Source organism: Dama dama, chromosome 5 (assembly GCF_033118175.1).
Source record: "Dama dama isolate Ldn47 chromosome 5, ASM3311817v1, whole genome shotgun sequence".
NCBI classification, from domain to species: Eukaryota; Metazoa; Chordata; class Mammalia; order Artiodactyla; family Cervidae; genus Dama; species Dama dama.
In genome coordinates, this window is record NC_083685.1 from 52,824,192 (window position 1) to 52,847,638 (window position 23,447).

General features: G+C 43.6%; 1 protein-coding gene and 1 long non-coding RNA gene across 5 annotated transcripts in view; one reads left to right on the top strand and one right to left on the bottom strand.

Annotated features, from left to right (window-relative positions):
* The window catches only part of MAML3 (mastermind like transcriptional coactivator 3), a 450,006-nt gene that overhangs the window by 246,466 nt on the left and 180,093 nt on the right, over positions 1 to 23,447 (bottom strand). Inside the window, exon 1 of one of the 3 annotated variants that reach the window (XM_061142385.1) lies at positions 2,004 to 2,131. The exons of the other annotated variants lie outside the window; for them this stretch is intronic. The gene's annotated coding sequence lies outside the window, so the exon portion shown is untranslated. Of the gene's footprint in view, positions 1 to 2,003; positions 2,132 to 23,447 lie in introns of those variants that run through there. 3 annotated transcript variants of the gene reach the window in all.
* Positions 1,720 to 5,388, top strand: LOC133056724 (uncharacterized). 2 transcript variants are annotated; one of them, XR_009692888.1, is made up of 4 exons: positions 1,720 to 2,043; positions 2,663 to 2,762; positions 2,989 to 3,108; positions 3,699 to 5,388. It is a non-coding gene; the product is annotated as an uncharacterized LOC133056724 (long non-coding RNA). The 2 variants fall into 2 exon arrangements; XR_009692887.1 differs by lacking the exon at positions 1,720 to 2,043 and adding an exon at positions 2,114 to 2,202 and having other exon boundaries at positions 3,699 to 5,381.

Below are 23,447 nucleotides of genomic sequence, written 5' to 3' on the forward strand. Positions count from 1 at the left end.
GGCTGTGAAGGTTATTTCTTTAGATGTGATTAACATTTAAATCAGTAGACTTTGAGTAAAGCAGATTACCCTTCTTAATGTGAGTGGGTCTCATCCAAACACTGGAAGGCCTTGAAAGCAAAGATTGAGGTTTCTGAATAAGCAATTCTGCCTTAAGACTGCAACAGAGCAACTCTGCCTGGGTTTCCAGCCTGCAGATTGAGGACCCAAGACTGTAGCATCAACTCTTACCTGAATCTCCAGGCTGCCAGCCTGCTCTACAGATTGTGGACTTGCCAGTCCCCACAATCACTTGAGCCAATTTCTTAAAATAAATCTCTCTCTCAACATATATATACACCCACTCATATATACATATTATATATATCACATATATCCTATATATCTCCATATATATCCTATATGTCAACAATATGTGTCTGCATATACATATATAGGGATGCATATTTTACATATATGTGTATATAAAATACACATCCCCATATATGAGTACACACACACACACACATTGTAGATATATAGGATGTATAAGAGATATATATGATATGTATAATATGTATATATATATGTCTGTCTCATATACAAGAGAAATATTTATATCCTATTAACATATATATACACACACACATATATACACACTCACATCTACTGGCATATATATCCTGTTGGATATATAGATACCTGTATTATATATGCTCATATACATCATGGACTTCCCAGGTGGCTCAGTGGTAGAGAATCCACCCGCCAATGAAGGAGACACAGGAGATGCCCAGTTCAATCCCTGGGTGGGGAAGATCCCCTGGAGGAGGAAATAGCCCACTCCAGTGTTTGCACCTGGAAATCCCATGGACAGAGGAACCTGGCCTGCTACAGTGCATGGGGGCAGCAAAGGAGTTAGAGATGACTTAGCCACCAAAACAAACAACATACATAGCTTATATATATGTTCTCCTGGTTCTTTTTCTCTGCAGCATTGACTCGTCCATCCCAGAACCCAGCCTCCATCACTTTCACATAGAAGGCTCTCAACATAGAGTCATGAGTTGTGCTGGGTAAAGCCTCCTTCCTGGTTCCCCATTCTCGTTCTAAGAATAGACGTATGGAGCTGGCGGTTTTAAGCACAAGCACAGACTCACACACTCTCTGGAGCGGGTAACACACTCTTCCTGGTCTGACCACGGAAGAGTCTAATCCACAAGCCTCTCAGAAAGGTTGTGGTCTGACAGGCTACAGGGACACACACCCTGGTCTGTGGAAGGCCCCGCAGGGCCCCAGAGACCCGCTGCCTTCCGGGCTCAGAGGCCAGCCAAGCCCGGCCCCGTGGGAAGGACACCGCCCACCATCGCCGCGCTGGGTGTCCCTCCGGGCCGGCCCCAGACACCTGAGGGGGCTGCTTGGTTTACAGTGGTGTTCTGTCACCATTTCCTCCCCAGATCACGGCGAACGCCCTCGTGATACTCATGGCTCCCAATTTCCATCATCTGCACGTGGGGTGGGTTGTTATCTCCGTGTTGCTACCTGGCAACCCTCCCATTCCAGCCGTCGGAATTCCTCTCCTATGGCAGCTCCCAAAGAAAGGACCCGAAGAAAACCAATATCTACTTCCTTAAGAAGAGACCTCCAAAGGCCGATGTCCTTCCTCCCCTGGCTTCTGTCTTTCCCCCCCATCCCACCCAAACCACTGAGCCCTGGACTCGGTAAAGGGCCGGAGCTGGGAGCTGGTCCCACCGAGAACATCCGGAGTTGCCCAGAGCTGTTTTCCTTGTGGCTTCTTCGGGAGCAGGCACGCTGCCTTCAGTGTTTACAGTCAGCAATTTCAAATGTGCTGACACGGAGAACAGCGACCACAGAGTCCGCACAGACCAGCAAGGAAGAGAAACCCCAGGCGGAAGGGCTCGGCGGGACGTGAGGCGTCGCTCCTCCCGAGGGTGGCCGAGGTCCGCCCCGGAGGCCCCCGGCTCATAGATGCCGGATGCGCGGTGGGGAGAGAAGGCGCTCACCTCATTCTGCTTTTTTCTTCCATCACGGCTTCATCCCAAGGTTTCTATTCTGGGGGCTGACGCAGGCAGAGCCCTGCAGGAGGGCGCCATCTCATCCCATGGACAGGACGGGGGACGGGGGTCAGGCGGTGAGGTTCCCAGCGGCTTCAGGACTTCTCCCTCTCTAGCACCTAACTTACAAAAGTTCTTCATATTGCTGGTGTGTTTTTGTTCATTTTTTTCCCCCTCTAGTGGCAAAGAAAGTTTTGTAAGCAAAAAGGGTGTCGGAGAATTGCTGTGTAACAAGTCTAGCGTGAGAGGAGGGGGTGGGGAGGGGCCGCTAAATTAAAGCTTGGAAAGGAAAATCAGAATATTGCTAGAATGTTTTATAGCTACATTGGGAATTCCGGAATCGCTCTGTTCTTGGCTCTATCTGGGTGAGATAAGACAAAAACCATTTAGTTTGAGGAGGTCCAATAGAGTGTTCGGGTAGGCAGTGGATTTCCATGTTCACAGACAGATGCCATGGGGCATTTCTGGGACCCGGGCTAGCCTACTAGCAGGGGCAAAAGTTGAACTTGACCTTTGGCCTCCTGGCTAAAGCAGCGGTTCCCAAGCTCTCACAGGTCACATCTGCAGTATAAAAATCTCTTACCAGCCTCCCTACTGAACTCCCACAGGCCAAGGGTCAAAAACCCCACTCACTGTAATTACAAGAAAACCATGTACATCTGGGGCTGAAAAGCATAGCCAGAAAGAATGGCCAGCTGTCCACCAAAGGTGTGTGCACCCCTTCACCTGTCTGAATCAGATACTGATGATTGGTTGCCTGTAAAGAACTACATTTCCCAGCTCTCCTTGCAGCTAGATGGGGATATTTTACTTAGTTCTTGCCAAAAGATTGTGGGCAGAAATGATGTCACCATTTCTAGGGATAACCCATAAAAATCTTCTGCAAGATTCTCCATCTTCTAGGCTCTTCTAGGCTCTCTCTTTTCCCCACCAGCTGGAAGCAGCAGGTTCTAAATCCCATGGACAAACTTCAAGATGGAAGGACCTGGCTGCTTGTCCACTGAATTCCCACACTGGACTATTGCACAAGAGAGAAATGAACTTTTTGTTATTGGTAAGCCACTGGGGATTTAGTGTTCTCTATCACAAAAGCAATGCCACAACATCAATGTGATACCAGAAGAAAAGTATCAATTTAATTAGACACAATGACATAGATGTTAAACATGGATACCATTTGGGTTAAAAAATAAGTATTCGCTCACACACACTTCTATATGCTTGGGTTGTCACTAGAAGGAAACATAAGAAAATGGTAATGATGGTTGCTTTTAGGAAAAGGAACTGGGAAATGGGAAAAGGGGGTGTGGAAAAGAGATTTATCATCTACCATATACTGTTTTTAACCTTTTGAATTCTGTACTTTGTGCATTTATTACCTAGTCAAAAGTTACATTTAAAGAACACAAATTCTGAAAGAATTCTATTTTCCAACCACCCAGAGAACGCTTACAGACACGGCTGTTCGTCCCTAGGGCCTTTTTTGAAAATCAGTGGTACAAAGTGTTGACATTTAAAAATACATAAAACTGTACTTTTCTTGAAAACTCCAGGGATGGGCAGAAGTAGCTGCTATTCCCACAGTGTGCCTGAATTCTGGGGGTTAACTTTCTCATCCTCTCAGAGACTTTCCTTTCCTTGCAGTGGTGACAGGAGGCTGAAATGAGAGAAGAGTTGTCCGTTCTGCTGGATCGGGTTACTGCTAACTGTGCATCACACAAGTCATTCGTAGTGCTTGGTAAAAAGAAGGATTCCTGGGCCTCTTTCCTGAAAATTCTGTCAGTAGTTCTAAGGAGCAACCTGGGATCCATGTTGTTAACACATGTCATGGACTCCCGTGCCTGGCCACACCTGGGAGACCCCACCCTCATCTGTCCAGATGTCCTACCTGCGATCTTGTATAAGTTGCTTCACTTTCACATTTTATCTCCCTGGAATACAGAGGATAAAATTTATGATCTATGAAACAAATGTCTGCTGAGATGAAGGTGATGCCCATGAAAACAGCCAAACTCCTTACATCATGAGATTTACATACAAACCCCAATGATGATGATAATTAATTACTGTTAGCATCTGTGCTCTGGATTGCTATTTTATGTTTTAAAATTCACTTTATCAAAAAACAAATCCACTTCATTTTAAGAGGGGAGGGTGTGGGTAAAAAACAAGTTCTATGTTTCCGTGGAAAGCTTTTCTAAGAATTTCTGCTGCGCTGATGGGTGTTTAGCAGGGAGCTCACACTGAGCTGACCGTCCACCCATGACAAGTACGGCTGCTTCCAGAATGCAGAGAGCAGGGCAGGAGCCACAGGGAAGCTCCACAGGTGAGACCAGTAGCTAGAGGTGAGGGCAATTTAACACAAGGGTATTCAGGCAGCAACTGGTTCTGTGGCAGATTACCATATGGAACAGGGATGGATGCAAGAGATTCACTTTGCATGAGAACTATCTTCTGCAGTCCAGCTGGCTCTGCACCACTTTATTTTCTGTTCAGCTCACAGGTCCCATCCTTCTCTCTGAATATTCTAAAATCTTTCACACCAAAATGCCAACTACAGCCAAGCCCTCTATGTAACTCAAAAGTCAAACTGCTTCTTGTCCCTGATTGCAATTTTCTTCTATATCCATTATCCAAACACAGAGAGCATTTCCCTCTATATCCATAATCAAACAAAGAGGGCAAACCACGTAGAGGCTTATTTCCTGGGAAATAATCCGAGTAGTTAAGAAAACTTGTTTGAATGACATCGCGAGTTTTCTAAAATATCTTAGAAGTAAATCTTGATATTTTCTAAGGAATAATTTGAAGAATTCTTTTAATCTGAAAGTTTCTCTATGAAATAGAGGGCAGTGGAGGGAGATCAATACATTTAGATCACAAGTTTTCTGCTTACTTTCTGGAGAACATTCTAATTTTTAAAATATCAGGTCCCAAAAGGGAAAGCATATTCACCAAAAAGAGAGATGAAAATGTAAAGGGATGGATGTTAATTAGATGGGTGGAATCCTTTCACTATGTATGTGCTGTGCTTAGCTCAGTCGTGTCTGACTCTTTGCGACCCCATGGACTAGCCCACCAGGTTCCTCTGTCCACGGGGATTCTCCAGGCAAGAATACTGGAGTGGGTTGCCATGCCCTCCTCCCGGGGATCTTCCCAATCCAGGGATCAAACTGGGGTTTCCCACATTGCAGGCAGATTCTTTACCAGCTGAGCTACCAGAGAAGCCCTTCACAATGTGTGTGTGTGTGTGTATATATATATATATATATATCATATCACCATGATGTACACTTTAAATACCTTATAATTTTATTTGTCAATTGTACCTCAATAAAGCTAAAATTTAAAACAAAGAGAAACGTTAGCATAACCTGTTGTGACTACAAATTATTTCATTTTTCTTTTTAGCAAGTGCCTCATGCATCAGATGCTGTTTAAATTTGCTTTATCTCTTCCCATCCTTCTCAAAGAAATGAAATGCCCAGGTTACAGTATTTAGCTTTCCAGGCTCTTCTGGAGAATTCTGTTAATTCTCCAGACAAGAATACTGGAGTGGGTTGCCATTTCCTTCTCCAGGAGATCTTCCTGACCCAGGGATCAAACTGGGGTCTCCTGCATTGCAGGCATATTCTTTACCATTTGAGACACCAGGGAAGATGCATTTATTAGAAAGCATCATTAACTCAAAATGGGGCCCCTGCACTGCACAGTGTCTTTAAATGAACCACCTAAAAGCCTGAAGTGGAGATTTCTGGGGCTCTGCTGCTTTCTGAGTGTATGGGAGGATTTCCCAGGCTCCCATGTAGTTAATTTGAGACCATGCAGCTAATCCGACCAATGAGCTACAAGCAGAGGAAAGCTGCTATGAATTCTGCACCTTTTCTTCCCCGACTGCAGCAAACCTTGAGGTCACATATGGAGATGGCAGTGTCGGAAGCCGGTGGAGCCTCTGTCAGCCTGGATCCCTGAGTGACCAGGGGGAGCAGAGCCTCCACACGCACACCCACTCCCACAAACCTCGAGTTGGAAGTGTGGCAGGAGCAATATTTGTTGTGTTAGGCCAGTGGGGCCAAGGGGTGAGAGGGGGCAGTTACAACTGGATACTGCAAGGTAATCTTGCCCTTTCTGATTCATCAAAGCTACTGGCTTAAAATCTCTGGGTTCTAATCAGGACACTAGACTTCACATTGATGTCATTAGGAGACAAGTCACCTAATGTTTTGGAGCTTCCGGCTTTTTGTTTGTTTGCTTTGTTTTGTTTTTGAACTGTAAAATGGGGATAACATATTCCGGCCTGTTTACCAGTCAGGGATTTTTGAGGATCAGATGAGTTTTTCTGAAAGTGTTCTGAAATCTGTACATCGCAAGCCGAGATGTAAAGTGCCAGCCTTGCTGCTGTGGGTCTGTCTGGACAACTTAAGAGGCTAAATCAGACTGCTTATTTGAGGGGTCAGCTATTTGAATTTGCAGCTTCGTCATCCTTAAAGAGCCAAGCAATACACTCCACCGATAGATCTAGATCATGAAAAGTCAGATTCTGATACCACTTGGAGAATAATTCGTTATCTTAAAAATGTCAGGGCTAGCTGAATGGTTTCAGAAGCCTCACTTCCAGCAAGCAAACTCAACTAGTTGCCTCTGGCATAAAAAGAAAGGAAAAATAGAGGCCCCAAGTGAAAGGCTTGGCACAAAGCCCTTGATTCCTCGCTCAGCCTGTCAGAGGGGAGGAGCGGGGGAGGACACAGGGGCGGAACACAGAGCTTGGGCATTCCACACTCCACCCCTGCACAGAGAGACAGAGCACGCCTGCACACTCAGGCGGGGTAGCACAAATCTGCTCCTGTGTTCCTCTCACAAAGAAGACAGATTTCTCCCCAGAGGAGAGGGGAAACGGAGGAGATGGCCTCCGCACAGAGAAGATCTAGATGTAGGGCCCGCGTCTGTGCGCCCAGCCGTCCCTGACAAAGGGCGGAGGCACCATGCTTTTAACACAGGAGAAGGGCTTCCTGACCCTGACTGTGGATGACACCGATCCAAAGAGGGAGTCGCAGAGGGCTGTTTTCACCCAGCTGCTCGGACTGTCAGATAGTAACAGCTGCCTTTTGTGAGCACTCACTAAATGCCAAGCGCTGACATTTGAGATACCCAGAAACTCAGGCACAGCAAGGCTAAGTCACTTGTCTGAGGTCACAGAACAGGGATACAGCAGAACTGGGGAGTTAAACCCCGACAGTCTACCTCCAGATGCTGTAGTCTTAACCACTGCATTGACCACGGTGGGACGGCAAAAAGGAAGGAAAACGGGCAATCCTGTTGCTTCCTACATGCCTTGCAATGGACTCCAGACACTTTAACTCACTTCATTGTCATATTTCTTTATTTTTTTATATATTGCAGAAAGGGTTCAAAGTTAGGCGTCCTTAACTTTTAAAAATACATATTTATTTTTAATTGAAGGATAATTGCTTTACAGTATTATGTTGCTTGGGCTTTCCTGGTAGTAAAGACTCTGCTTACATTAGCAGAGACCTAGGTTCCATCCCTGAGTGGGGAAGATCCCCTGGAGAAGGGCATGGCAACACACTCCAGTATTCTTGCGTGGAGAATCCCATGGACAGAAGAGCCTGGAGGGCTACAATCCATAGGGTCCCGAAGATCTGGACATGACTGAGCAACTAACACTTTCAATTTTCCTTGTGCTGGTTTCTGCCACACATTGTCTTCTCTTTTCTAACAATTGGTATTCTTACCTCATTTCCAAGTAAAGAAACAAAGGCTCAGAGAGGTCAATTAACTCACCTGAAGTCACAGAGCCAAAAAGTGAAAAGTTAGGCACCAACCTGATTCTGTTGGATTAAAGTAGGACGGTTTATGGCTGAAAAATATGCCAGAGTTTAGGGAAGAAACCAAATACAATAATAAGACAGACAAAAGAAAGACTATGGAAGGGAGGTAGAAGCTGGCACTTCTGGGTCCCAAGAAATAGAACAGATCTAAATATAGGATAACACCTATTGATAGAGTTCCCTTTATCACAGAGGCTTTTTGTCCTCAGAGTAAGAAAGACGGTCAGTTGACCGGACCAAAGAAAGACAGTCCTGCAGATCAAGCAAACCTTTTCTTAATTCAGCAAATGGAGAGTTACCATGAAAATAGCCAGTATCTTTTTTTGGCTGTCTTTACGTCGTCTCATACTAAATTGTTATGATCATATACTTCCACATCCCCTAAACTGACGAATCACTGAGTAATTGTTAGCTGTTTTGTTGTTGTTGTTTTGCATCATTTGCTAACCCACAGAGAAAATGTTCTTCCAACCTCAAGCGAGAGAGGCGCAGTGTAATTACGACACAGGAGCAAAAGAAGCTCATTAACATACCCATGACTGACATGGAAGATCATTAATTAGGCATTCTGAGCATAAGTATATATGTATAAATTAGCATCTATTCACCATTTAAACTGTAAGAGATTTTTTTCATATCTGAATATTAACTACATTGGAAAATTACTAAGTTTTCCTGAGCAAATTCCACAAACAATACCCAACCCTGACCACAAAAATAAAGTGAAGAGAAAAGCTTCTGTGAGAAGAACTGGACACAGTGGAAGGAGTCACATGATGTTACAACCTTTCATCTGTCTTCATTTGTGTCTTTCCCCTCGTGTGTATTTCTGATGACTCCACCTGTTGGGAGATGTGTGTGTGGACCCTTTTCTGTCAACAAAGCTTAGATATGTCACTAGCAGCGTGATTCTAGAGATGCTTTACCTACGTCTGTATTCTGTCATTGTTCATCCCTTTATTCTTTCACTATAGGTTTACTGGGTGTGATTTCTGTACTGAAGACAACGTGGAGAATATGTACATGCACCTGGCAGCGTTTCTACTCTCAGGGACTTTACCATCTAGCATGAAAGACGAGACATAAAATATACACAGAGGGACTCCCCTGGTGGTCCAGTGGTTGGCAGTCCGCCTTCCAATGCAGGGCACGTGGGTTCGATCCCTGGTCAAGGAAAGAGCATCCCGCATGCCACTCTAGAGCCTGCGCACCACAAGTAGAGAAGTCCACGCATTGCAACTGAGACCTGACCCACCCGAATAAACAAATATTAAAAAAATTAAGTGTACCCATAAAAGTAACATGTTAAGGTTGAGAATTACACTGCCAGAGAGCATCAATCTGACTCAAAAGAAGAGCAGACTTCTTCAGGCAGGGGGAGGATTGGTGAATGCTTCATGGAGGAAGTGGCATGTAAGCAGGACACACAGAAGGCGTAGAAGAAGCGGATCTCACAGAGTTTGGGCCATGTCAAGAGAGTCATGTGCTGGCGAAACTAGAGGTGAATCAGTGTCTGTCATCATACTCAGGTCTTGCACTGTGCTAGTTCTGTAGCCGATTGGGCCACTCCTCCATTTTTCCAATGTGATTAAAGTACCTATGCCTTTGGGGCCCTGGAAAACCTCCAGTATCAGGAGCACGATAACAGTAACACTCTGTTGTCCTTCACACAGATGACAATGATACTAATTACTTCGTAGCGCTGTGCTTGCATTGTTTTTCTTGCAGTAGTGTTGGATTCACGCCAGCATATCCATCGTCCTCTATGGATTTCTCTTGGGACCAGCAGCACACTTTTGTAAGATGGCTATCCTGCACGGGAGCTGGAATTCACATTTCTTAGACCATGTTCTCCCCCAGGATGGAGCTAACAAGCCTCTGTGAGGACTGAAAGGAAGAGCCTGGCCTTTGGGGCACCAGACTATTACCGTCTGAGTACCGCGACTGCACATGTATTTCACTGGTGGTCTTTTTCAGCAGAACGAGAGAATTTTAACAAAATCACCCGTATGAAGAAAGGCAGTCAATTGGCTAACTTGTGAATAAGGTGAAATCTCAAAGCCTCCAGTTTTTGACATCTACCTGTAGAAACCAGGTAGCCCATAGATTGATGCCCAGAGCATGGGCCCTTCATAGCTTTCTCAAGGTTGCATCCATGGTGGTTCAGTTTGTGGGGCTGCCTTCAGGCTGAAATCCTTATTCTGAGGCCTCTATAGCAAAATAGGACTCAAGATATCTCCTTGGGAGGGAGTTTCAAGAGGGAGGGGAAATATGTGTACCTATGGCTGATTCATGTTGATGTGTGGCAGAAACCAACACAACATTGCAGAACAGTCATCCTCCAATTAAATTATGATTTTTTTAAAAAAAAAAACATTAAAGAAAAGACATCTCCTTCATATTGGGTACCATTCCATGGCAGAAAGGAAGGCAACCCTCAAGATCAGAGCTCAGGTGTGCTCATGGAATCAGAAAACTAAGTGGCCAGCAGTAGTTTTCAGTGTCTGAGTCTCTTGGGCCTCAGCCACTGGCAGGTATTGAAGTTTCTGAGGCAATCTGGGTCCTGAAGGAAATGAACAAGTTACTTGTATTGGACTAATGTGGAAAAACATTGGCTGTTATTGGAGAAAAACGAGGATAATGACTGCTGACTTCTTCCATGCTCCTTGGTAAACAGAAATCTGTCTTCTATTTGTAGGGCAGATTCATGTAGAGGAAGTATAAATACTCCATTTTTGTAATGGAAGAACTTCTTAAGGCCATTAGTATCCATGACTAAAATGCTAAGAAAATTCCTGACTCTTATATCATTGCAGTGGATAATAATTACTGAATTGAAGCATCATTCACTAAGATTGTGTTATAAATCTCAACCTACTCCTGGCAGGTATGTGCTCAGTTGTGACTGACTCTTTGCGGGCCCCATGGACTATAGCCCACCAGGCTCCTTTGTCCATGGGATTTCCCAAGCAAGAATACTGGAGTGGGTTGCCGTTTCCTACTCCAGGGGATCTTCCCGACCCAGAGATTGAACCCATGTCTCTTATGTCTCCTGCATTGGCAGGTGAGTTCTTTACCACTAGTGCCACCTGGGAAGCCCCTGGCAGGTAATGGACACATACAAAATGGAAAGAGAGCATGATTTATTTGGAGACAACTGCAGAGAACAAGCAACAAGTTATGCTTGTTCTGGAAATTCAGAGGAAAGGAGAGCTCACAGTGGTCCGAGGTCACTCCAAGAGGCCCACATAGGGGAAGGAAGATAAGGAATTGAGTTCCACAGAAATTGAGAGCTACATGATCTTCATGGGCAAAGTCACAGCTCAAACCTTGGAAGTACATGTGCAAAGAATCTGGGTCAGATAATCTCTGTAAAAATTTTCTCAAATTTCCTCCTGCCAAAGAAGGAATACAATCATGTTGTTCTGTGGGCATCTGCTGAAATTCGTCTATTTTAAGAGATGACCGGCGGTAGCCAATGGGTGTATTAACCCCTCTTCCCCCATGATCTCCTAGAACTGGATAAAGCTCTTCCGAAGGTTGTCTTCTGACAAAGACTGAATCCTGGCTTTTGATGCTGAAATTCCTCTGCTGTATCAAGGGTAATTTGTTAAACCTTCACTGAAAGAGATGCTCTGAGCCCAACCTATGGAGACATGTTCCAATTTAGGCTGTGGAATGAAAATTACAGGGCAGTCACAGAGGCAAGTTTAAAATTAGGACAGACTTCACTTTGGGCCTCTTTGGCCTCAAAGAGTTAGTAGATGAGGCAAAGGAAAATGGAAAAAAAAAAAAAAAAGTAACAGTAGGAACTTGAAAAGCCAAACCCTCAGACTTCTGCCCCTTCCTACGGCCCTCCCTCCCAACACGCTAGGCTCTTTGCACATGGGAACATGAACCACGAGAAGCCTTCTTAGGCCCTTAGCAGCTTCACACAGGAGCCACAGCCTTGCAGGGCCTGTGAGGAAATGCCGGAGGCAAACAGATCAGAAGATCCTAGCTGAAAAAGAAGGAAGAGGAGAAGAAATGGGGGAGATTCCTCCCCAGCCCAAATCCTTTTATTCAAGTCCTGTGGCTCAGTCTACTAGCTCCCCAGGAGTCAGCCAGCAGACAGGTCTGTTGTAGGCATGGAACCTTCTTAGAGGGCAGTTGTCACTAACCCCAGCCCAGAACTGAGGTTGCAGGCTGACAGACAGAGACCGTCACCTCTCCACTGACCCATCCCCTAACAACCACCCTCCTGAAAAAGAATGTCTCTGGGAAACTGACTGGGCTTGCTTGTTGCCTCTGCAATTTCATCTCTGTTTCTAGAAGTTAAGAAAATACTATCTAGGGACTTCCCTGGTGGTCCAGTGGCTAAGACTGCACTTCTAGTGTGTGTGTGTGTGTATGTGTGTGTATGTGTGTGTGTGTATGAATGCGCGCTCGCATCCATGTGTCTTGAGGCAGCGGTCGGGGGGGGGGGGGGGGGGCGGGGTCTGGGTTCCATCCCTGGTTGGAGAGCTAGATCCCGCATGCCACAATTAAAGATCCCACACGTGGCAATGAAGATCAAAGATCCTGCATGCTGCAGTGAAGACCCAGCACAGCTAAATAAATAAAATAGATGAAAAAAAAAAAGAAAACACTACCCACCTTTACCTTTTTCTGAGACCATTTTTGGCTGGCTGCCTTTTGGTAAAGAGTTTGAATTCCTCCGAGGAATTCAATTACTAAATAGGAGAGGAATTATTCTTACTATTATACAAAAAGATTTTTTTTCACTTGAACATCTTATTTTCAGAAAGCTCAAGGGTGCACATATTTAGCCACTAACAGACAATCCTCCACTGGATTATCCTGAAGCAGGTACTAAGTATCTGACCAGGGTAGGGAGGAACCCATCAGATGTGATTGACTCTGCAAGTTCTCCAGATGGACCCAGCCTGGGACTCCCTTTTTCAAAATCATGTGTTAGATTCACTTCCTGCTCTGGCTTCCTGGAAGTAGACTATCTTACAGGAGTCTTAATTTCTGGTTCTACATTCCTAAGAACCAGAAAGTAGAAGTCAATAAAATGTAGAAGAATGGTTACTTTCATGTATGACTCTTATTGATGGTCTGAAGTGTAGTAACCAAGTCTGTTAAAAGAGTTGCCCCCTTTTGCTATGTCTTGTTAGAAAAAAGTTCTCAATAAATGGGAAATAGAATGAGTCTCCAAAGTGAAAGTGTTAGTCCCTCAGTCATGTCTGACTCTTTGCGACCTCACGGACTGTAGCTCCTCTGTCCATGCGGTTTCCTAGGCAAGAATACTGCAGCAGGTAGTCATTGCCTTCTCCAGGAGATCTTCCCAACCCAGGGATGGAACCTGGCTCTCCTGCATTGCAGGAAGATTCTTTACAGACTGAGCCACCAGGGAAGCCCTAATGAAGTGTAAATACACTCCTGATCGAATTCATCCTGCAAACTAAGAAGTCAGACGTGGTGGAGAGTTATTGCTCATCTCAGGCAGCCCTGTGAAACCTACAACTTTCTTAATCCAGAGAGTGTTAATAACAGATCATCAGAACATAGGGCCTCTCCCAACAGCTGTTGCCTTTCAGGCTACAAAGCTTACTTTGTCAGAGCAATTTCTGCTTGAGTTAGAGCACAACTAGTTATACAACTTGATCTCATTGAAATATTTGGTGCCTGCTGATATGTTCAAACAAATTCACCAGATCTTGATTATGTTCTGGCAATTAAAGCTATTAAGTCAGTAGATAGACAGCAGGTTATTTCATTGCTGGTTGAAAAAGCCAGCTTTCTTTTCTCCCCTTTTTATGTGACAGCACTGTAATTAGCCTTAATCAAATACTATTTGTGTTAGGTGCTATAACTTTGCTTCCTCAGCCAGGAAACTCTGCCAATCAAGGAGAAGCAGAAATACAACTCTGGTCAAAGATCCAGAGAGATGGATGGGCATGAGGTAACTGGGAACTCTGCGCCATCTTTGTAACCTTTCTGTAAACCTGAAACTGTTCCAAATTAAAGACTTTAATTTTAAAAATCAAGAAAGAGGGACAAAGAAGGAATGAGAAAGAGAAGTGCTACTTAATGTAAGACTGCCATCTTACCAGGTTAGCAGGTAAAATCAAGCTTTAGAAATAGTCAAACAGTCTAAAAAATATGGTTCCCTCTAGAAATTCTGGGTTATTCTCTCTCTGTGCTGGGGTACAGCCGTGCTCTTTTTTTTTTTTTTTTTTTTTTACCTCTGCGAGTAAGTTTGTGATGGGAGACTAGAATCAGGTGAATGGAAAGACAATGCCATGAATAAAATTGATCCTTCCACCATTTAGCCAAAATTCTAGTTTGTTTCTCTGTGTGTCTTAAATCCACCATGACTTTCAAAAAGTGTTCAAAGAGCTCTTCAGATAGCGAACAGGGGAAGCAGTGTTTCCTAAACTTTAATGTTCACACAAATCGCCTGGGGATCTTGTGAATCACATTCTGACTCAGTAGGTCTAGAATGGTCCCCAAGATTCTGTATTTGTAGCAAGCTACTGGTTGGTGCCAAAATTGCTGATCTACAGATCATACTCTGAGTAGCAAGGGTATAAGGACTAGTGATTGGGAGAGTGATTGCACTTGGCCAAAAGCAGAACCACAATATCTTGACTACATGATGGACAACAAGAAGTCTGCAAGAAGCAGCTGCCAACAAAACAGATATACATTTTCTATTTCCTTGGCCAATAATCCCTTGTGTAAAAAATCTGAAATACATTAGTAGAATGGCATTATACCAGGAGTCAGATTGTCCATTAGCTCAAAGAATCCCAATAATAGACGTAACTATTCTCCTTCAAAGTGCCTCAGCCATGATAGGGAGGCATCAGGGAAAATGGGTGAGTGGTAGTCAGTGTGTGTGTGTGCAGTGATCTAATTTTTATTATTTTGACTGTATGTCTCCTCATATTTCAAATTCTATATTTATAAAATATTAGCTATTAGAACTAGTAATATTTTGAGGTTAAGGAAAAAAATGTCATGTAACTATTAGAGCCTCCCAAGAGGCACCATCTAGCACAGAGCTAGATCTTAGCTCCTGTTATAGAATGGAGGTCTCCCTGCCTCCTTTGTGGCTGATAGTCACTTGATGAAGATATGTTCATGTGACTCTATCCCAAATGGTAAAACCCACATTTGGGGAGATGTGGCAAGACCTAGAGACTGCAATACGGAGCAAAGTAAATCAGAAAGAGAAACACATAAAATATCATATGTTAATGAATACATGTAGAATCTAGAAAATGGCAGAGATGAACCTATTTGCAAAGTAGAAATAGAGACACAGATGCAGACAACAGATGTATGGATACCAAGGCAGGGATGACGATGGGATGGACTGGGAGACTGTGATTGACATGTATATACTACTATGCGGGGCTTCCCAGGTGGTGCAGTTGTAAAGAACCCACCTGCCAATGCAGGAGACACAGGTTCAATCCTGGGTGAGGAAGATCATCCCCTGAAGATCCACTGGAATGGCAACCCATTCCAGGATTCTTGCCTGGGAAATCCCACGGCCAGAGGAGCCTGGCAGGCTACAGTCCATGGGGTCACAGAGAGTCAGACACCACTGAGTGACTGAACACACACACATATAAAGCAGATAACTAAAGAGAGCACAGGGAATCCAACTCAGTGTTCTGTGGTGGCGGAAACAGGAAGGAAACCCAGGAAGGAGGGGATATGTGTACACATAGAGCCCATTCACTTTGCTGAATGCAGAAACTAATGTAACATTGTAAAGCAACTATAATTTTTTTTTTTTTTTAAAAAGCTAAGACCAGGCCATCAGCTACTTTGAATAGCAAAAAAAACATATTTCTTACAACTCGTGGAAAGTATTGTGGTAACTGCCACAAACGCCACATTTCTGGTTCAATTCCACTAGGTTTGTTACCCCTTTAAGACATTTTTTGAATTTCAAATTATGATTCTATGATTCTACTTATTTTGGATTTCTTCCATATCTTGACTAATGCAACTCAATTAGGCTTTATATCCAGTGATATGCTGGTAAATATTTAATAACCAGCTCTCCAGGAAACAAAAAAAAAGCCCTGGTAGGTAGCTTTTGCCAATGTTTATGGTGTAAATACAACCACTATGGCCAATTTCAAGTTCCAACCTGACTTTATTGAATAAAAATACCAGAAAGAAATGTGCATAATTACAAACCTCTATAAGTCAGCTTTGGTACACAATAACAAGTGACCCTGAAGACACAAAACACTGTTGTTTCCATAATTAAATTGTAAAAATAAAAAAAAATAAATAAATAAATAAATAAATTGTAAAAATCTAGGAGGGCTAAAAGTATTCTATCATTCCAAAATAGCTTGTTTCTTAAAATGTTTTTGCAGTGTTACAGAAGAAGGCCGTAAGTCCTTGTGTCTTTATACACCAAAAGTAACTCCCTGCTAGTTTTTTTTTTTTAATGACAGTCTCACAATCTGTATAATCACCACAAAATCTTATAAAGCAAGTCATTTGGATTTTAATGACATAAACATGCTGAAAGTTCAGAATTCTTCTATATGACCTTGAGCGTTGAACTCTCCTGTTTTTGGCTCATTCCAAGCTCTTCCTTTCACGGACTCTAAGGCACGCAGCTCAGTCAGACTCTGCGGCCTATGCATCTGCAGAAAAGGCTGAAATCACCATCCTCATGGTTTTTATTGTTCCCTACTAGGGCTTCCCTGGTAGCTCAGACAGTAAAGTGTCTGCCTACAATGCGGGAGACCCGGGTTTGATCCCTGGGTCGGGAAGATCCCCTGGAGAAGGAAATGGCAACCCACTCCAGTGATCTTGCCTGGAAAATCCCATGGACTGAGGAGCATGGTAGGCTACAGTCCATGGGGTTGCAAAGAGTCGGACACGACTTAGAGACTTCACCTCACCACTAACTACCTCTGATGGGTTTCCCAGGTGGCGCTAGTGGCAAAGAACCCGCCTGCCAATGAAGGAGAGATAAGAGATGCAGATTTGATCCTTGGGTCGGGAAGACTCCCTGGAGAAGGAAATGGCAACCCTCTCCAGTGTTCTTTCCTGGAGAATCCCAAGGACAGAGGAGCCTGGTGGGCTGCAGTCCTTAGGGTTGCAGAGTTGGACACAACTGACGCGACTTAGCATGGCACCACTACTTCTGAGACTGACAACAACTTCATGTCTTTATTTCCTCCCCTATATCCAAAATTATTTTCTTCAAATTTAAAGACTATTTTAGGGACTTCCCTGGTGGTCCAGTGGTTAAGACTTTGCTTTCCAATGCAGGGGGTGCAGGTTCAATCCCTGGTCAGGGAACTAAGACCCCAATGTCTTGCAGTCAAAAACTCAAAACATAAAACAGAAGCAATATTATATCGAATTCAATAAAGAGTTTAAAAAAACTATGTTATATTAAAAAGGACACTAGAATGAGAAAACTGCATTTGTTAACAAAAAGTTGTAACATAGATGTGTTTTTTGCACATTTAATCATTTAATGTACACGACTCTTTCTAATATATCATTCCTTCCTTCTGCTTTTAGTCCATCTGAGATTCTTTATATACCTGCTTCATATTTTTACCCACATTCACCTGCTTATTGCCAATGAACTTCTTATTAAAAAACAAAAGCGGAGAAGGCTACAGCTCACAGGATGGGGGGAGGGAGGAACTGGTGAAAAATATCTAACCAAGTAATGTAATTAACTTGAAGAAAAACATTTGCATCAGGACTACACTCATGCCTTTTTCCATCAGCAAAAGCCAAAACCAAGCAAACAAAAAGCCACCACACACTCGCCCACCACCCTGAGTGCAAATGATTTTGGCAGAGCAGCCGACATGAAAAAACAGTGATTTCAAACAAATCAGGGGAAAGACACTGCTTCCATTCGCGTGTTCCTGCTTGCCTCCATCCTGCTCACTTTGTGTCTTTTGAGTTGTGTACCCTGGGCACCTATTAAGTTAAAAAATACAGGTTGCCAAGCCTTCCTAGGTTTAGAACTTTTAAAATTCTCTTTTTACTGAGAACCCTGTTTAGGAGGAACGCATCAGGTTATAACACATGCAGAACGCAGTACAGTATACCCCCTGCCATCTGCCAGATGTTAGCAACTAGGAACATGCAAGGATTTTTCATGTTAGAAAAATGGTGGAAGTCAGCTCATCAAAGGTAAAACAGCAGAATCTGTCTGTGCCTTTCCTTTTCCTAAAATGCATTTAAATGCACCGGGCTCATCTCTAGTTTGACAGGATTATTAATGGGATGGGCTTACCACTCCTGTGGATGAATCTGTTAGCCAGAGGAAAGCCTTTTACTATCTTGGATGTTTCTTACCAGTGTCTGATGACTGCCAGCTAAGCTTCACATTAACTAGAGATTTCTGGTCGATGATCACTGTGTAACAGAGTCAGATGGGCAAACTTATTACCACTAAATTAGGCCTAGATGTTGTTTTTTTTTTTTAACAGAAATTTTTACATCAATCAGAAGACTGGCTAACAGGCTTCCACAGTGACAAAAATATTCATCATGAAAGAAAAAGTATTCCCTACATCCAGTGTTCCTGAATGATTATGACAGAGACTTCTCAACTCGCCACTCATCAAGTACAATAGCCATGCTTCATGAAGACACGGAACAACAGACGTGAAGAATACAAGTTCTATGGGAAGACTATATGCGGAGTGAACACGGACACGGAAATAGATTGGACATAGATCTAGCTGGTAACCGAATGACTATCGGTGCCATTTTAAACAACTGGGATAATTCAATTCTGTTTCATTTAAGAGCAAAATCCTTAGATTCTCTGTCAGGGGAAAAAAATAGACAAAAATATAGCAGCAATGGCAAAGAACTCCATTAGGGAAGCTTCGCTGATATTTGGGGATTCTTCACTGCTGAGTAAGAGGAGAAGGAGAGAAGGAGATGGAAGGGAGACACTTAAGAGACATTCAGTGAAAGGGTCACCCCTGTTCAATGTCCAGTTCTTTCCCTGAGGTCACCTATCTGTCTCTGCATTTGTGCCCTTCTTGTTGGTAGCATCTGGGAAACACTAGAAGGAAGAGGGATTGAGACGTGAGCTGGCATTAGAATACAGTACAATCTTACTCTGTACTCCTGCACAGTCCAGAGTCCATGCCTCTTTAAACATAATGTGAAAAAATATCAAGTAGGTTTTTTTTTTAATGAGGAACACACACACACACACACACACACACACACACACTTCTTTATCCCCAGCAGTTTCTCAAATGAAACCTGATGTCCTGAGGCTGCATGCGGAAGGCGATGAGAGACAGGTTCTCTCTGCCAGGTCTGAAAGGTTCTGGAGGGTACCTAAAAGTGAAAGCTTTTAGCAAAACACAAATGCAAGCAAATTGCAAAATCACAGTGTGTGTAGGACTGGATTCCAGTTGGCCAAGGTTTGGCGATGATTTTTTCAAACCCCTGGGTAAAGGGGAATGAAGCCTCCCTGCCTCACGGCCGGTCTTGAACTGCATTCAGGGTTCATTGCTCTATTTGTTTCCTTGCTATGCTCTCATCTAAATTCAACTCCTCTATCCCAACAGACATCCCAGCAGACACATCGCTCCCCCAGCTCCCTCTGATTTTAGGTTCACATTAGTGTGTCTGTGTTTCCTTCAGAATACACAGAGGGTGGGCAGAGGCTCAAGCTGAGTTTATATGCATTTTAAGTCAAGCGATACAAAATTAATCTGGCTTCCATAAACTGGCTACTTTTTCTCAGCACCTCAGTTTCTCCTCCAGTAAAGAAGGTTGCTGATCCCTCTTGACAAGTTCATTCCAACTAGCATAAACTGAATTCTTGAGCAGCAGGCAAAACCATTCTTACAGCAACCATAGCTTGATATTTATATAGAGCATATTAGACACTCTTATTAGACATTCTTCTAAGTGCTATATTTACGTTGACTTGCTTAATCCTCAAAAATTCCCTATGAAGTGGCTTTTATTACCCTCCATTTCACAGATAGAGACACTAAGACTCAAAAAGACCTGCTGAGGTTAGTCTTAACTACTACCTCTCAGTAGGAACTTCTTTCAGCAATGAGGACTTTTTAAACACCTTCATTTTCAAATATTTAATGGTTATGGGGATTACAGAAAGCAAAGCCTTCCTGCTGAAGAGTGGAGAACAAGGAAGCTGCCCATGCTTTCATCTACTAGCATTTTCCTATTCTGGGAAAGTAAGCCGACCAGTGTGTGGCCCAAGACTTGTCCGGAAGTGTTCAGACACGTGACTCTAAACCAGACCAGACGGCCAACTCGGGCAAGAGAAACAGGTAAAGGACGTTGGGTGGCCGGAGCCAAGGTGAGGGGGGAGGTGGAGGGAGAAGGGCCAGCCAGTCAGTAAAAGGGAATCTTCAGGTGAAAGCTCCATGAACCCACAGCATGGATCATGATAGCATGCTAATGACTGGGATCCTTCCCTGACCTGCAGAGGAAGGAGCCTGCAGAGTGTAAGGGGGGATGGCTGCAACCCCCTTCCTGCTTCCAGACCCCCCAGTACAATGATAATGGACTGACTTGTACAGTTCTCATAACACAGTTCAGATAGATAGATGAGAGGTGGATGCAATCAGTCACTCCTCACTTCACCTCTGATGCCTTTTGCTGCCCCACATTCTTGCATCAGAAAATTATACTTGGAAAAATGAACCACACACACACACACACACACAGTATCTCCTTTCAGCACATTCTTTAGTCAAGGACCTTTATAAGGATGAAGAATTTCCACATTTCATAATTTATAACAAACTTTTCATTTGGGTATTAAAATGTAGACATCTGAAAAGCTCCCTGACACCACTTCTCCCTACAATGGTAACATATTTATGTAAAAGAATTCACAATACAGATTTTATGTTAATATTCCTTAATCTTTACTTCTTGCATTTCAACTTAACTGCCCTCACAGGAAACAGCTTCCAGGCTCCCCTTCAAATATTCATAGGGTGTACTGTAGACGGAGAAATTAGACTCAACAGAAACACATCCATCCTGACTACCCCTCAACCTGGCTGCCCCGGAAATGTCGGGAGCCATGACAACAAGGGCAATTTTGCACCACGGAGTCACAGAGAAGTTTCTGCAAGATGAAGCCACTGATGGACTGGATACATGCTCGGTAAATGTCTTGGAGTTCCTAAAATCTTGATATAGATCAGAAGAACCAGGTTTTTAGAATGGATCTTCTGCTAACATCTGACTGTGGGCAAAATCAACAGCAATGGGTGAGGGTTTATTTATTAACTCTGGGCTCTGAGGTCAATGGATTATAAGCGATGCAGTCCCAGCCTAAGTCTTTCAGGGATTTCGAATTTAGGGAAAGAGCTAGAACTATAAACACTAAACATAATCAAAGCAGAATGCAGCCATTGTCACAGGAGTGGTCTGCAAATGGGCATTGTGGAGATGCAAGGAATCAATAATTGAACTGGGAGAATCAGAGCAGGCTTGAGGGACCAGCTAGCATTTGAGCTGAGCTTTGAAGGCATTCATTGATTTTGACAGGTGGAAAGAAACTGGGCAAGAAGGAACATGAGCAAAAGCTGGAAGCAGGAAATGCTAGCCACACGAAGCTAAGGCTGGAGAGAGGGCAGGTACTGAGCTCTAGTTTGTGGAGGAAAGCAGTAGGAGGAAAGGAGACAGTGGCTCTGAGATACGGGAGGGGCTCTGGACTCACTCTGTAGGCAATTAGGCTCCCCTCAGAGTTCGAAGAGGAAAATGGAGCAATGGTTTTAAGAATGGATGAGAGAATCAAGGGATTAGGAAGCAGAGGAAGGTTAGGAATATGCCCAAGGAGTACAGATGACAGATGACAAGGAGTCATTTAATTGCTCAGGGTCTTAGTATCATTTTTTTTCTCCAAATTCAGGGAAAAGGTCTATCATGGTATAGATGATGCTAAGTATCCTGAGACAGTCTTTTTTTCCCTTTTACTTTAAGTCAGGCTTATTGAGGTATAATTCACACAGAGTAAGTCCTGAATGTTCATTGGCAGGACTGATGCTGAAGCTGAAACTCCAACACTTTGGCCACCTTGATGCGAAGAACTGACTCATTGGAAAAGACCCTGATGCTGGGAAAGATTGAAGGTGGGAGGAGAAGGGGACGACAGAGGATGAGATGGTTGGATGGCATCACTGACTCAATGGACGTGAGTTTGGGTAGACTCCGGGAGTTGGTAATGGATAGGGAAGTCTGGCGTGCTGCGGTCCATGGGGTCGCAAAGAGTTGGACACGACTGAGAGACTGAACTAAACTGAACTTTCTCCTTATTTGGAGTTTGATATAGTCATCTCCAGCCTTGTTGCTCCACCACAATCAAGATACAGAACATTTCTGTCACACCAGCAGGATGTCACAGCCCCAGACAACCACTGATTTGGTTTCTATCCTGATAGTTCTGCCTTTTCCAGAACTTCATAGAAAAGGTATCCTTTTGCTCTTAGAATCACTTTTTCTATTTATGGAGTAATTTTTTTAAAGTCTGCATACTCTTCACAGAACATGAGAAAAACTGAGACAGTCTTATGGGCTGGTTCTCCTGGGTTCTCATTATGCCTGTTACCTGTCTTCATTATAGCAACTTGCATGGAATTCTTGTGGTCCACTTTCATGGCTGTCTTCTCACCAACACAACTGCCTTAGGAGCAGAAACTGTGCCTTTTCGTTCTATTTCTAGAGACCTAGAAGGGGACCATGTGCATAGTAGGCAGTCAAACATGTAAATTACTCTGCAATTTCCAGTTTCCAGATAAAGACATGGAATGTCCCATGATCACTGAGAAAATAAGAATCTCTATCTTGGGTTCATACTAGTCATTAGAAACTGTCATACTGATGCTAAGGCAGTCTTAGAATCCATATCTGTGTTTTAAGGACCTTGGGGTTAGTTTGCATCTCTTCAAATCTGTTTTCCTCTCTAATTCTCAGAAGGGCTGCCACCAGCCTCCGCTTCCTTTGAATGAACCCTCCCAGTTATGAACACTCCCCACCACACCCTCTGGGTGAATTAAACGGCACTGTAGATCCGACTCGCCACCAGCCTACTGGGTCTCTGTTGATCAACTGCCAATCCAATGACTGTATTGATACACTAATTCACCAAAAGTACCCAAAGGACTCTCTTCACCCCTAGGGTAACAGATTCTATTTCAAATGTCAACTTACCCCTATTCTTGGACACACAAGATATAACTATGTTTAATGATGCTGGTGGGTTGCCCTGGTGGCTCAGTAGTAAAGAACCTGCCTGCCAATGTAGGAAGACTCGGATTCGACCCCTGGGTCCAGATAATCCCCTAGGGAAGGAAACAGCAACCCACTCCAGTATTTTTCCCTGGGAAGTCCCATGGACAGAGGAGCCTGGTGGGCTATAGTCCACGGGGCCACAAAAGAGTCAGACGTGAGCTAGTGACTACACAACGACAATGATGCTGGTATCTAAACTACACAACAGAGCCTGCAGAAGAAACCCTCAATCTTCACGAAT